The sequence below is a fragment of the Lissotriton helveticus genome, chromosome 5_1 (assembly GCF_964261635.1).
Source record: "Lissotriton helveticus chromosome 5_1, aLisHel1.1, whole genome shotgun sequence".
Lineage (NCBI taxonomy): Eukaryota > Metazoa > Chordata > Amphibia > Caudata > Salamandridae > Lissotriton > Lissotriton helveticus.
The window spans coordinates 882,654,384-882,670,605 of record NC_136065.1 but is presented as its reverse complement, the minus strand read 5'-3'; positions in this window follow the sequence as shown (position 1 = coordinate 882,670,605).

The window sequence follows — 16,222 nt, the reverse complement described above, 5'->3', positions numbered from 1 at the left end:
AATCAAATAGTAGATGGAAGAGAACAGTTAATCGTAGTAATTTTTGTGAAGTATTTTCAGGAGAATGGATGCATAGTTCAAGTTGTGAGGCATTTTTTAATGAAGAGAGTTATTTCCAGGATAATGATTTGGTGCATGCAGTTGACACCAGTGGTCGAGCTTATAAGGTGAAAGATGGTTGTCCGGTTGAAAAAGAAAAACTTGTGACAACAGAGGCAGAAGAGATGTTAGGTAATGAGGTTTTAGGAAAACGTCCTAAGGGACCAGTGTATACCTGGAAGTGTAGTAGTATTTGCAGTGTGCGACAGGATTCCATCAATTTGCTTTGTGATTTTGTACGGACATTTAATAGGAAAAGTTTGAAACAGAAAATGAATTTGTTACAAGAATTAGATCCTTGCAGAGTGAGAGAAGTGACAGGTTTGCATGGTCATTCATTGGCTTGTCTTTCCAGGAGAGTATGCCAGAGTGTTTTTCATCATTTCAGGATGCTAGCAGTGCATCATAATAAAGTGAGGAAATTAGTTAGAATGTTGTATTATGCTAAGAGTCCAGAAATTATGCTTAAACAATAATGCACTGCTCTTTTGCATGGTTCAGAAGTAGATGTGAAGAATATTTGTGCAGAAATTGAGTTTTGTTACTTTGCAAGTAAAGAGGAGAATGTTGAAATTAACCCAGAAGAAGAAGGTAATGTGGAAGAGAGTGTACAGGTTTCCAGTACAGATAATTTTCAGAAGGAAATTGCCACGTTTCAGGTGAAATCAAGTGAGAGGCCTAATTTCACTTGTGTGTGTTGTCGACGCACTTATTATAAGAATCAGACTAAGTTAGTGGATTTATATGCAAAAAGTGAAAGGGAAAATAATAGTGAATGGAAGGATTTCGCAACATACTTGATGGTAGAAAATTGTTTTGATTTGGGATCGGATCAACGTGTGTGTACTTATTGTTGTAACAAATTAAATCAAAACCAGATGCCTGCTAGAGCGGTTCATAATAATCTGGAATTGGTTGAGATTCCTTCTGAATTGAAGGATTTAAATACTTATGAATCTATTTTGATTCTAAGTGTCCATCCCTTTCAGGCTATGGTACGAATGGAGCCAAAGACAGGGAAATTGCCTCCATCAGATTTACAGAGAGGATTAAAGGGAAGAGTTGTTTATTTGCCTCTAGATTTGAAGAAAAACATTAATACAATTGGAGTAGAGAAAGTGGAAGAGGAACCTCTGGTTATCTTAGTTAATGGGGTTCCGACAAAGAGTAAGAAAATCTGGCAAGATTTAGTGGATGTTAGGAAAGTCAAAAAGGCAACATTGTATTTGAAGAAAAACAATAAGTACTACAAGAATGTATATGTTGCAGAAGAGGAAGTAAGTGAAGAAGAGGATAGCGATTTGTGTGCTGGTCAAATTGAGAAAGTAGAAGCCTCTAAAAATGAAGAAATATATGAACATTATAGTGTTCATCCTTTGCATTCCAAGGAAGTCATGGGGAATGCTATTGAGTTGTTTCAAATGAAACAAGCCAAAGGGAGTCCCATTAGTGTTTGGGAGGAAAGTTTGGAAGCTCGGTGTTTCCCACAACTATTTCCAACAGGTCAAGGAGGAAGATATGATGAGCGACCTGATCAAATTCCTGCTTCTGAATACCGGACTTTACGATTGTATGCAGAAGATCCTAGGTTTCGTCAATGCATTCCCTATTTGTTTCATCTACTGTTTGAAAGCGATCTGTCTGGACTGTCATATGCAGTGAACCACATCTTGAAAAGTGGTGTACAGATGCAAAATATCTCGGCAAGGGACTTTATGGATAAAGTCAATGTGCAAGACAGTATTTTGGATTCTCACCTGATTAATCTCATGGCGTGTCAGCGTGGTACTAATGAGTACTGGTACCGTCGTCATGGTGATTTAAAATGTATGCTGAGGAACTTAGGAACTCCCACATGGTTCCTCACTCTCAGCTGTGCCGAGTATGGCTGGGAAGACTTACTTGAATTTCTACGAGAGGCAAATGGAAACATTGAAAATATCGAATTCAAGACACCCGGAGAACTGTGCTCTTTGGATCCAGTGAATGTATGCAGGTACTTCAATCATAGATTTGAAGCTATGATGTCTTTCATCATGAACAAGAAAAATCCACCTCTTGGAGAGGTGTTGGATTTCTTCTGGAGAAAGGAGTACCAAGCAAGAGGTGGTCCTCATATACATATGCTGCTATGGATCAAAGATGCACCCAAATTTGGAACAGATCCGGATGACTTAGTGATGAGTTTCATAGAACAGTATTCTACATGTGCTGTTCCAAAGACAAAGGAAGACAAAAGCCTAAGAGAACAAGTTTTACGCTTCCAAAGCCATCGTTGTGGAAAGTACTGTCGTCGTAAATTCAGAAACAAGGACAAGTTCTACACAAAATGTCGTTTCGCCTTTCCACGACCGGTGATTTCCAAAGGAAGAGTGATCAGTTTGATGTCTTCGCTGCGACATAATGTGATGAGGAAATCACCCAAAAATACATACAATTTGAAAAGGAACGAAGAGTCCAAGTACATCAACGACTACAACCCAGTGATTTTGCCCATGTGGAATGCTAACATTGATAAACAGTTTGTGGCTGATAACTGTATGGCTGTGGCTCGGTATGTGACATCTTACATCACCAAAAAAGAAAAGACAGAATTGAAGGATATGTGGGAGGACATTTCCCATAAAAAGAGCCTCAGTAGGAAGTTGTACAGTTTCAGTCTGAAGATATTGTCGCATCGAGAAATCGGAGCTTACGAATGTTCTGACCGGTTGTCTTCAGCAAGTCTCTATGCCAAATCTAGGAGTATCATTTGGGCGAGTCTTGGTCTTGCTGCAACGCGTAATCGAGTTCTGAAACCTGTGCGGGAAATTGAGTATTTGGCGGAAAAGGAGCCAAACAGTACCGATATTTTGAAGACCAACATGTTGGATACATATTATCCAAATAGAAGCAGTCACCTCGAGAATGTTTGTCTGTATGAGGTTCTACAAAATTACATATTCAAGAGGAACATCAAAGAAGATATTGATAAAGGAGTGTATGCTGTAATTGGAAGTGAGGGATGTCTGGTCAAGCAAAGAAAATGCCACTTGGTAAACCATCGAAAATTGAGTGGCGAATCTCCTGAAAGAAAAGAGTTTTTCTATTTAGCACTTTTGCAACTTTTCAAGCCTTGGCGTGCAGAAGAGGTACTGCTTGGAGATTTCCTCTGTTACGAAGATTCTTTCAATGCCGCCAAGGAGACCATAGAATGTCCTGTTTTTCCCAAATATCTAGAAATGTTGAATGCGGAAATCGAGCAGGAAGCAACGATTGCAGCCGAGATTGCTAGAGACAGTTCTCAGGACAGTCAGAGTCCTGTTTCATTGAGTCAGGATCCACTAGGAGGACCAGTTATCGAAAATGAAGCTGCCACTGCCATGATTGAAGTGGAAAGAGCCATGGCACATGCTCAGGAAGATGCGGTTAACTTAGAAGACTTGGAAAGACAACTCAACGTTGAGCAGAGGAAAATATATGACGAAGTTACCAACCAAATTGATCATGGATTAAGTCATAAGAAGAAAGAGTGCTCTTGTACGTCGTTGAAGCCTGTCCGACTGTACGTGAGTGGAGAAGCGGGAACTGGAAAAAGTTTCCTCATTAAAGCAATTTCATGTTATTTGCAGAAAAGGACTGACTCATCGCTGTCTTGTGTTGTCACCGCTTCAACTGGACTGGCAGCACATAACATTAAAGGTATTACTTTGCATCGTCTACTGATGCTGCCAGTGGAGCATGATAACAAATTTCAATACCACAAGCTATCTGGAGATGCTTGTTGTGAAGTTTCCAGAGTCTTGAGGAAAATGAAACTTCTTATCATTGATGAAGTAAGCATGGTTTCCAATGTCATGCTTGCCTTTGTGCATTTGAGAATGCAAGAAGTTCTCAAAACAGAGTATGATGTGTTATTTGGTGGCAAACACATCATTGTTTTCGGTGATCTTCTGCAGCTGACACAAGTGAAAGGACAAACTGTGTTCAAAATGCTCACGCATGAAGATACCAGGAAGTGCCTAGGGAGCATTGGCAACGTTAATATATGGTTAAACTTCAATTATGCTGAACTGCGTGAAAATATGCGTCAAGCGAAGGATGAAGATTATAAGAATATTCTACAAGATGTTAGAATCGGAAAAGTGACCGAGCATGGGAAAGAAGCTTTACATGCACGATTACTATCAAATTTGTATCCAGAAGAAGACGTTGTGCCTGAGAATATTTTTCGGAAAATTACTGAGAAGAAATCTGGAATATGTTTGATGCCAACTCTTGCAGAATGTGCCATCTTCAACAACAAAATGTTGAATTTAGAAAACTAAGAGATTGTGAAACTGGAAGCTATTGACAGAATAGAGCATATGGGAGCAACAATTATTTTGTCTGAGAATTTGAAATCAAAATTGGATTCATTAGAGAAGACTATATCTAAAACTGCTGGTTTTGAAAAGACTCTGAATGTGTGCTTAAATTGCCGTATAATTTTAAGAATGAATTTACATGTTGAAAGAGGTCTGGTAAATGGATCAATGGGTAATGTTGTTGATTTTGAGAAATACAGAAATAGAGATGGAATTGAATTTTTAAAAATTAAATTTGATGGCATTGAGGAAGTACAGCTAATTGGTTGTTGCTCTGCTAGGTTTTTGCTTGTAAATGACTTATATGTTCGCCGTAAGCAGTTTCCTGTTTGCTTGGCATATGCGGTGACAATCCATAAACCGCAAGGTTTAAGTGTAGACAGTGCATTGGTGAATATTGGCAGTTCTGTGTTCAAGGAGGGTATGGCATATGTGGCATTGTCACGAGTCAGAACTTTATCGGGATTGTACTTGATTGAGTGTGATGTCACAAACATTTGTGCGGATCTAGATTGTGTTAAGGAATACAATAGGTTAAGAAGAGAGTATGCGCCACATTTGCCTCAATATCCTTTGTTTGAGAAACGTGTGGTAGACCGGAAGAAATGTGACCAATAGTAGGAAGGTTGTAGCAAAAAGACGAAAAGTCGATGAACCCAAAATTATAAGCAGAAAAAAACCGGATTCTGTTGAAGATGTTGTTGGTTTTCAATTTGAAAATAGTTCTGGTGTCAACTGCTATGCTAATGTAGTGGTTAATGTTGTCTTTTCTCTAGAAACTTTAAAAGAAGAGATTGTGGTCAATTCGGATGAAAGATTTTGCAGTTTGTTGAATTCTGTGTTAGAGAAATGTAGCACTGATAGAACAAAAATAGAAAGTGTGTCTGAAGTTCGAAATCTGTTAGACAAATGTTCAGGTCAAATGCAATTCTCTCAAAATATTCAGCAAGATTGTCAGGAGTTTTTAATGTATATGCTTGATGTATTGCAAGATGAAGGTGTAGATGTAGATCATCTGTTTGGCCTTTCTTATCAATGGCAGCATGACTGCGAGAACTGTAGGGTATCAAGTACTACTAGTGTAGACTCAGAAAGATTTATATATTTAACTTTGCCAGACAGTAAATCAGTGTCTTTTAATAAGCTAGTAAAAGCAGCCGATCACAACATGGAGTGTAGCCAATGTAAGTCTGCAATGTTGTCCACATTATTTATACGAACATATGGCCAGTATGTCATTTTAGTGTTCCAACGATGTAGGCCTGATGGAACAAAATTGACAACTTTAATTAAAAATGTTGTGGCTTCGCAGTTGTCAATATCAGGAAGGACTTTTGTAACTGCAGCAATTATATATCATGACGGTCCTTCAACAACATCAGGACATTACACAGCTTATTTGAAGTCTAGAAACGGCTGGTCATTCTGCAATCATTCTGTTTTAACTTTCAAAAAATTCTTACCTGGTGTTTTTACAACCAAAATTTTAGGGAATGAATCTCGGGATTTGCTCTGAGGAATTTCGAGAGGTTCTAATGGCTCCTACACTCTTTGGCCTTGAGGATAAGTGTAGTACAGAGTAAAAAGTTATTTTTGAGTTTTAAGTAGTTCCTGAAAACAAAGAAGGTTTTCTTACAGAAAGTGGTGGGCACGGATTAGTTAAAGGACAACAGAGTATTTCCCAAAGCAAACGGTGTTCTTACCATAACACTTGATGTCATGGAAAAATAACTGCACTTTAAATGAGTTCAGAAAAACTGTTTCTTTAAATAAGCTAATTCAAGCAGCCAATCAAAACATGGAGTAGAGGTAATGTAAGTCTGCAATGCTGTCCACATATTTTGAACAAACGTTTGGTTATAATGTCATTTAAAAATTCCAACTATATAAACCTGATGAAAATAAGTTTTCAACTTGAATTACAAATGTTGTGGCTACACAGTCGTTGTTTTTAGGAAGAACATTTCTAACTGCAGCTATTATATGACATGATGGTCCTTTGACAACATCCACTTATTACACAGCTTATTGAAAATGTAAAAAAAGCTGGTGTTCCGGAAATGATTCCCATTTGACTATGAAACAATGTTGACTTTTGACTTAAAAATATTCTTACTTTCTGTTTTCAGAAGAAAGAATTTTGGGTAGGTAACTGGCCTATAATGATTCTAGGAGTTGATATAATTTTATGTACTGTTTTAAATTGCTTTGTGATTAAAAGTGATGTAGAGAATTAAATAATTGTAGTAGTCATAGAGGTAGTGTAAGTCTGCCTCATAGTAAGCAGTATCAGTGTCATAGGAAATGTGGAACATGAGTGAGCAAGAAGGGTAAAATATTAATAGTACAGGATTGTGAAAGTGATCTTGAACGTTTTCTTTCTGAAAGTTGCGGAAAAAGAAAATGACGGGATTTGCTTAGAAGAATTCCAAGAGTTATAAATGGCACTTACACGATTTGGCCTTGAGGAGAAGTGCGGTAGAGAGCGAGAAGTCATTTATTGTATGTAACATATTTGTCAAAACGATGGAGCTTTTCTTTCAGAAAGTGGCGGGCTGAAAATAATAACAGCACAACAGAGTGTAAGCTGTTCATAGGACATCCTTCGACGTCATGGAAAGTAAGTTACTTTTAAGGAGTTCTGATTTTTGATTGGTTATGTTATATGGGTTTTTTAAACACAATCATTTTGATTGTGGTTTTTTTTCCCCGCTGTTATATGATGAATACCTTCAAGTCACTGTTTTTAGTGAAATTTGATATATTCTGAGAACAGCAAAAATAAACCATTTAACATGTATAATTAATTCTGTACTTTTTGTATTTATGATATACATTTAGAACTGTGTAGGAGGCATGGAGAAGCTGAGGCTTCTGTAAGTGTCAAAGTTGTTGCATACAGTGCTCACCTTCAGCGTAGTCTTTCATATGCTAGACTACATCTGCACAATGAGATACCTAAGCAAAGGAAACACAAGTGATGTAATTGTGGAATGAGCAAAAGAAATTGCACGGTTTTTCAATTACATTACCTGTGTTTCCTAACATTACGAATCACATTGTGTAGATGAGGTTTAGGCCTCTCCAGGGAGACAGAGGAGGTCTGACGTTTGTTCAAGAGTGCAGTGGACATGACTCACTTCATTGGTAGGCCTGCACATGTATTATCTCCTCTGTAGTCTTCAACAACTTAAATTTCATCTGTAACCCTGAGTAGGACTCACCTGAAACAAATCTGTGGATAAGCCACACCTTATCAGCATCTAGAAACAATCATTTAAAATGTTAGGGGCAGATTTATGATGGCCGTGCGCCTCTTTTGCGCCGCTGTTCCGTCACTTTTGTGACGCAGCAGCAGTGCAAAAGATGCACCATGTTGCAAGATAGGCCTCACTTCATCTGCAACAAGATACCGTCAGTTTAAAATGTATATATTTAGGACTGTGTAGGGGGCATGGAGAAGCTGAGGCTTCAGTAAGTGTCAAAGTTGTTGCATACAGTGCTGACCTTCTGCATACTCTTTCATATGCTGGACTACATCTGCACAATGAGATACCTAAGCAAAGGAAACACAGGTGATGTGATTGTGAAATGAGGAAAAAAAATAAACATTTTTCAATTACATCACCTGTGTTTTCTAACATTACGAATCACATTGTGCAGATGAGGTTAAGGCCTGTCCAGGGAGAAAGAGGAGGTCTGGCATTTGTTCAAGAGTGCAGTGGACATGACTCACTTCATTGGTAGGCCTGCACATGTATTATCTCCTCTGTACTCTTCAACAAGCCTAAATTTAATCTGTAACTCTGAGTAGGCCTCACCTCAAACAAATCTCTGGATAGGCCACACCTTATCGGCATCCTGAAACAATCATTTAAAATGTTAGGGGCAGATTTATGATGACCGTGCGCCTCTTTTGTGCCGCTATTGCGTCACTTTTGTGACGCAGCAGCAGTGCAAAAGATGCATTATGTTGCAAGATAGGCCTCACTTCATCTGCAACAAGATACCGTCAGTTTAAAATGTATATATTTAGGACTGTGTAGGGGGCATGGAGAAGCTGAGGCTACTGTAAGTGTCAAAGTTGTTGCATACAGTGCTCACCTTCTGCGTAGACTACTTCTGCACAATGAGATACCTAAGCAAAGGAAACACAGGTGATGTGATTGTGGAATGAGCAAAATAAATTGCACGTTTTTCAATTACATTACCTGTGTTTCCTAACATTACGAATCACATTGTGTAGATGCCTCACTCAGTCTGTATTTGACACTCTTTCCTTCACTTCCTCTGTCTCCTCTCTCCCTCACTCTCTTTTCCTTATTCACCCTTTCCTTATATAGTTTACCTTACTCACTTTCTTTTAGTAGCTAACACAACTTCAATTTAGTTTTCTCTTCTATCCTTCTTTTCTGTCACTGAAAGTATCTTCCTTTTTTTTCTCTTAGTAATTTACTCTATTTCAATTTCTTTTTGTCTCTGACTGTCTATCACCGTTTCTTTCTCTTTTTTTCTGCATGTTTATCTCTAACTTTATTTCTTTGTAAAATTGGATGATTGTCAATCTTTTCCCTTGTCTTTTCTAATTTTTAAATACATGTTTCAATATTTTTCAAATTTTTGTTCTTTCTTTCACAGATTGAAAGTATAAAAATAACAAGTGACTAAGTTAACGAAAATTATAAGGTAAGTGTGTTGTACTCTTTTCGTTACATTTCTATCACATTTAACTTCTATTAGTTCCACTGCTTTATTTCTTTAACCCTCAGTTTCCTGCCTTTGCTACTTCCCTCATTCCTTTTTCTATTACTTACTTACTCTACTCCTTCCACTCCTTTTCTCAGTCCCTCTGCTCTCATAGTTCCTCACCCCTGTTCACTCACTCGGTCTCTGTTACTCTCACTATCTCTGAATCATCACTCTTTCACTACTTGTTCATTATGCTTTCTCCCTGTAGTTCAAACACACTAAGGGGCATATTATCAACACAGGCGATAAAATTATCGCTGCTCTTATCGGCCGAAAACTGCTGCAAAAGCGGCTTTAGCGGCAGTTTTCTGCCGCAAAAGCGGCTTTAGCGGCAGTTTTCTGCCGATAAAAGCAGCGATAATTTTATCGCCTGTGTTGATAATATGCCCCTATGTTATTTACATTTCTTTGCTGTTTCAATCATTCCTTTTCTGTCACTTCTTCTTTTCTGCTTTCTGTTTTTTCTCTCTGTTATTCCACATGTTTTAAACTTAGTCAGTATCATACATCTTGTTTTATTCCTATTTACTTTTGCTCACTGTTTTCTTAACACTTTCCCTCAGGATTGTTCTTTTAGTCCGGTTCTATCCCTACCTCTCATTCCACATCCTTTACTGTTTTTCTTCTTAATTTGAACATTCACTCACATTCTCTAAGAAACTCTTCTTTATTATTCTTCTACTCTCCTTTTTTTCTTTCACTTCCTTATCTATTTTGTTTTTCACAATTATACCCTCTTCCATCTTTTCTTCGGTAAATAGATCTATTAAACAGTATCTCTGTGTTACTCCCTCTAGCTGTCTTTCTTTTAACATTACTCTCTGTTTCCTTCCCTTATACTTACTCTTCTTTTTTTTTTTAAAACATTTTTTTCTGGTTCGCTTCCGATTCGCGTACCGGCGCGCGAACCGGGAAGCGAATCAAAAGAAATAGAGGTTGCCAGAGTGCTAAACATTCTAGCAATTTTTTATAAAGGAGAGGTAGTTCTGAAAAGAACTTTTTTTTAATTATTTTTGTTGTTTTATATTTTTTTTAATTATTTTTCTGAACATTTTTTAACTTTTTTGTATTTTTTGAACGGTTTTATATTTTTTTTGTTTTTTTGGGGGGGGAAACGAAAATGATTCATTGTAAAGGGCTCAACAGGAGCAACAAAAAAAAAAGATAATTTATTTTCTGGGGCGTTTTGGACAATCATGATTGTCAATTGCTACGTTGATTAAATTGATGCTACTTTCTCTGTAGCAAATCAATTGACCGCAATACACGCACACTTGTTTGACACTCCCGAAATTCATCTGTATATTTGTGACCGTCTCCCTCGCCTCTGGTCCCGTCACTGCCTCTACATTTGATCTTCTGGCCACAGGAGGGGGGTTATCCTGCAGGTCACGTACCTGCGCAGCACTATAATTAATAGGGTGCCACCTCTCCATATGGCGATGCATGGTGTAATTGCCATAGCTATATTTCTTGTCTGTCCCTCTGGACAGATCTTTTTTGCAGATAAGGCAAGTTACATAGCGGGCATTTACTTTTTTTTGGCCCCGGGGATATTTGAAAAATTGCCAAATGAAATTTTCCTTGACATGGGACCTCCTAGGCTCTTCAGGCAAAAACTGCCTCTCTTGCTGCTCTTCCTCTTCTTCCTCTTCTTCCTCCTCTTGCTGAATGATAACCTGAGGAGGTGGTCCTCTCTTCCTAGGAGGTGGTGGTAGTGGTGGGGGTGCACCAGCTGCAGCTACAAGACTTGCCATTTCTAAGTAACCAAAAAAGGTCTTCCTCTCACAAAGTTGAAAGTCAGAGTGAGGAAACAAGGAGGGGTTTTCATCATTTGGGAAAAAAAATAGTTCTAAACCAATGAAAAGTGTTATTTTTAGGTCACATGACCTAGCCTTACATCATTAGGAAACCAAAAGTGAAATGAACCAATGAAAAGTTTTATTGAGAAGTCACATGACCTGTTGTGCTTACGTTACGCGCTCCGCGCCGCGTCCGGATCGCTTCCGGGAAACTGCGCTTCGCGCCTCGCTTCGCGTACCGGAGCACTTCCGGGTGCGCTAACGCGGCGCGGTGCATCATATGACGCATTACGCGACAACGCGATACGTCGCGCTTACGCGACGCGTCACGATGTTGTTTTCTAACGCGGCAGTTGCGCAAATGGAATGTTTACCGGTTCGCGGACCGGATCGCGGCACCAAATTGAGCTAACGGTAAGCTAACTGGTTCGCGGACCGAGAGCGAAACAAAAAAAAATAATAAAAAGAAAAAATAAATTGTATTAAAAACATATAAAATATATTTTTCGATTTAAAGAAGAATACATTTTAAAGCTTTTGATATTTGCTATTAAAAAACCATTGAAATTCACTGAAAAAACCATAGGTTATAGACCATATATAGTTAGGAATTAGCATTTACAAAACCTTGAAAATTCACTGAAAAAACCATAGGTTATAGACCATATATAGTTAGGAATTAGCATTTAAAAAACCTTATTTTACTCACACAAAACCATTGATATTCGCATATATAGTTAGTTTTACTAACTATATATCGCGCACCCGCAATCCACTGCTGATCATGTCACATATTACATCATTCATGACATGGTCAGAGACATCACTGATGACATCACTGATGACATCTCAAATGACATCACTGATGACATCACTGATGACATCTCAAATGACATCACTGATGACATCACTGATGACATCTCATTTGACATTACTGATCACATCACTGATGAGATCATTCATGTGATAATACGATGAACCTCTTCAGACTCTAATATAACCTTAGATACACTTAGTGTAAACAGACACTCACAGACTGTCACTCATCCATGGAGTTACTCACACACCTAGTCAGTCATGCAAAGAATCAATCACACCTCCATTTCCTCAACTATACAGTTATACACACCTTACTTATTCAAACATATACTAACACATATTTACTCTCTTATACAATCCCTGATACAAGTTCACAATGATCCATACATTTACTCACACATTCACTGGCTCTTATGTACAGTTATTAATATATGTCATCTCTCACATGTACTGTGTTTTACATATGTACTTACTTTGACATGTATCACTGAGATATCCATTCACTCACCAATACACTCATGCACACAGTCAACCGCCCATACAGCTGTTTCCATATGCACTTTTGAACCCATACATCTAGTGAATCAACTGCTCACACATCTATGCACAGAGTCATACACCTCCCAGCCACCCACACACACACTCAGTCTCCCATACAAATACTTGGGCAACCAATCAATAACCCATATAGTTACTCATATAGCTACTGATCAACACATGCAGCAGTTTACAGAACAACAGACATAATGATGCACAAATTAAGACAGTTTAGTCACTAACCCATGCACTCAGGAAGACACATTTAATCACTCACTCATACAGTCAGTCATGCACCTACTAAATCCTTCATCCAGACACTTATAAATCCACTCATTATTCAATTTGTAAGACATATTTTAACTTTACAGAATTATACAGTCACTGGATGTAGTCATCAGTGATGTCATTAGTGATGTCATTTGAGATGTCATCAGTGATGTCATCAGTGATGTCATTTGAGATGTCATCAGTGATGTCATCAGTGATGTCACTGACCATGTCATGAATGATGTAATATGTGACATGATCAGCAGTGGATTGCGGGTGCGCGATATATAGTTAGTACAACTAACTATATATGCGAATTTCAATGGTTTTGTGTGAGTAAAATAAGGTTTTTTAAATGCTAATTACTAACTATATATGGTCTATAACCTATGGTTTTTTCAGTGAATATATATATATATATATTATATATTACCTACTGGTGGTCGCCAGTAGGTAGTTATAGTTAGGACTACGTTTCCATAGGAAGAAAATTTTTTGTTTTGCTTATAACTTTGACGTAGTATGATAAATCTTCAAGAAATTCCACAAACTAATTCTTTGTTCATATCAGATCCTATTTTAAAAGTTTGGGGGTGATTCATTAATTTGTAAAGTGCAAACTACTCACTCGTATGGGTCTGCAGGCACCGGGGGCCGGCGTGGAAATTAAGTGAGCTATTGCTCGGAGTCACATGGTGCTATCCTGAGCTGTTGCCAGAGACGGTGATCAAAGCGAGAGCTCTGTGTTCTAAAGTCAGATGGTCTGGCCGCTGCGCCACAGCTGTATGGAGAATACATTTTGGCGAGGGTTTGAGAGTTGCCGTTAACTGACCCTAAAATAGTGTGCCTAAGCTGTCAGTTATAGGGTGGCTCTAAAAAGAGCCCTTATGTTCATTAGATGGAGCTACATGTAGGTGCGGATGCACACCTTCAGGTTATTTAGAAAAACTCTGTTTCCTTGATCTATGAAGTGTACTCAATCACTTCTGTAGATATCAGACATATCAAAACATATGCTGTTGTTGTAGATCAACCCCATTCTATGGTCTCTGAGGTATGCAGAGATAGCTTTGTTTACATTCTTCCTAGATTTTTCAATCTGAGGACAAAATTGTTTTGGCCATTTCCACTTCTGTCTTTGGCATTGATTGGAATATACAAAGACAGTTTGTGGGTAAAGTCACATCAGTTGTCCAAAGGTGTCCTTCATAAGCATTTCCAAACCTACCCCAGTCAATGTGCCTAGGTCATTTCCACCACAATGCACTATCATGAGGTCAGGGAGTGGAAGACCCAAAGAGGTTTTAACCAAAGGTAGCAATTGGTGCCACTTCAATCCTCTCTGTGGAAACCAATTAATGTCCACATTTTGTAAACCTAGGTCTAAGTCAATACGTCTTTGTTCTGCATACCTCTTGCACCAGAAAACATAGCTATGTCCTACGATCTACCCTAACATTTTGAAGATATGGCTGGACGGTATGGAAAGATGTATGTAGCTCATGGAGTTCCTTCATAGAATAAGAGATATGTTTAGAGATGGGGAACTACTTTTTTTTGCCATACAAAATGATACCTGATTGGGAGATGAAAAGCATTGTTTTTAAAAAGTAGAGTGCACATTCGTTTTGTGGAAAAGCATCTTTGTGATTGGTTAAGAAAAAGCAGTTTCAACGTGGAGTACATATCATAGGCTAACATTTGCTCAACTCAACCACACCTGCTACTTGCATTTGGAATGCACTGTTCGAACTTAAAACAATTGTGAACTTTTTACCTACACCTGCCGTTAAATGTTCGAGAAAATGTTGCAAAAAATATCGTTAGGTTTAAAAAAATTGATGAACTTTTAACCTGCATGTGTTGTAGAATGTTCTAGAAAGGGTGTTGATAGAATAGGTTGCACTGCTGTCTTCTATGTTTTGTTGAATATGAGAAAAACTGTTTATATGGAAAATTAAAAAGAAACTAATAAAGAGAAGTTTTGAAACCTAAAAGAATCAAGAAACTATTCTAATTTGTTCTTTACATGTATTTATGTGTAGAGGAACAAAATTCTAAACACAACAGCACCAGGAAGAGGAAGACACAGGGAGTGGGGGGACGGGGGGAGATGGGCACAGTGGCACACATCCACAATTAAGTACAGCACAAGTATAGACAAACAATGGCCAAAATGAAACACACCAACAAGGAGCACAAGTCACACAACCCGCCATCATCACACCACTGAACGAGCATATAACTGAAAACCATGCTGCATTCATATAGGATGTGTACAAAGGCCGGTCGTGGGTGTTGTGGGATGTCTGCGATCGTGTTCATCATGGATGAGATGCCCAGCATGTGGCACATGGCCGGTCGTGGGTGTTGTGGGATGTCTGCGATCGTGTTCATCATGGATGAGATGCCCAGCATGTGGCACATGGGCCACATGCTGGGCACTGTGCACTGTGCACTGTGTGTTACATTGCCAAACAGCTGCTTCTCCCACCCACGAGCCCCCCACACTTTTGAACAGTGCGCTGTTGTATCCCGTGCACTCGTACGGCACACCATTGTAATGCCTATTCACGCATGTCCTGCTGCATTCCAACTACACCATGACAGTGCCATTTGACCCTGTTCCCCTTGTCGGATAGGCACACCCCTGCGCTGATCTGTGTACGCCGGACTAGCACGCGCCGGTTGTGCATGCAGGAGGATGAGTGCGTAGCTACATGTCCAGGGTCACTGCCAACGCTGAGGTGACAGCACACTGTGATGTTGCAGGGCCTGTGCCTATCATGTTAACACAATGATCACAGAGACACACTTGCTCAGATGCTCAGGTTTGGGGTTCGTTGGCGGTCCTGGGGTTGTTGCGATGAGTCTTTTGGCCCTCATGGGTATCCCTGTATCATGCTTATTGACTCTATGGCACCTGTGGGTTTTCTGGTGTGGCTCTTGGTTGTTTTTCCTTTGATGCTGCAGGTAGTTGTCCTGCTTAACACCAGCAGAAAGCAGGTGTAAAATCCCTGGTGCTAAACGTGGCTTATCACTGGAATTTGTTTTGCATTGCAGCTGTTGTGAAAGTTGTGATGTGATTTTTTCCTGTGCAGAACAATATAAAAACTGGGCAGTGTATCCCGTCAAGATCCAGCACCTGACGCACTATTCCCAATCAATATAAATACAATGAGATTTCTTCATTTATTTTGTGTGTACACTGTAAGTGCAGCCACTATCTCAGTGCAATTCAATACAGGATTTTAGTATTTAGAATACATCGCAAAGGTGCACCTAGTGTCTTTTTGCACGGGAATGGCTAGTCTGCATTTCATTATCAGTACTTTAATGCAAGTAAAGTTGAGATAAATCTAACACACTATTCTGAGGTTGGTGTAAACTGCAGACATCACCAGTATTCCCACGATAAGTGCCCCAAAATTTAACACCATGGTGGACACCATCAAATAACAGTAATAAGAAAGAGTCACTCAGCAGTTAAGAAAACAACCAAAAACTTTATTAATTTGTTTTTTCAAACTTTATTTTTTATTAACATATATATATAAACGATAAACTATTTTCAAACTTTATTTTTGTATTAACATATAT